Here is a 316-nt window from a genome sequence, read left to right as displayed (position 1 = left end):
GACAGGAGGGAGGCATCGTAAGAAGAATAGAAATCGCCAAATGGGATGGCAACTTCATATCAAAATTGCCTTTAAATGAAGAAGGGAGGGTGATAGTTAGAGACCAGAAAAAAATAAAGACCGGAAGACGAACGTATCCATTAAGGGCTAGAGTCCTGGAGATGGGACTTCCTTGCAACTTGACTCCAATCAGCCACATTGCAAAACAAGGAGAAAAAACCTGGCTGTTCCTTCGCTCACCTGCCTGCTTTCCGAGTCGTTCGTGGGCACTGCAGAGGATCCGAACGTCTGCAAGATCTGCAAGATCCCGGCAACG

This window comes from Penaeus monodon, chromosome 32 (assembly GCF_015228065.2).
Source record: "Penaeus monodon isolate SGIC_2016 chromosome 32, NSTDA_Pmon_1, whole genome shotgun sequence".
NCBI classification, from domain to species: domain Eukaryota; kingdom Metazoa; phylum Arthropoda; class Malacostraca; order Decapoda; family Penaeidae; genus Penaeus; species Penaeus monodon.
The sequence above is the reverse complement of the archived record's forward strand: the minus strand, read 5'-3'. Positions refer to the sequence as shown.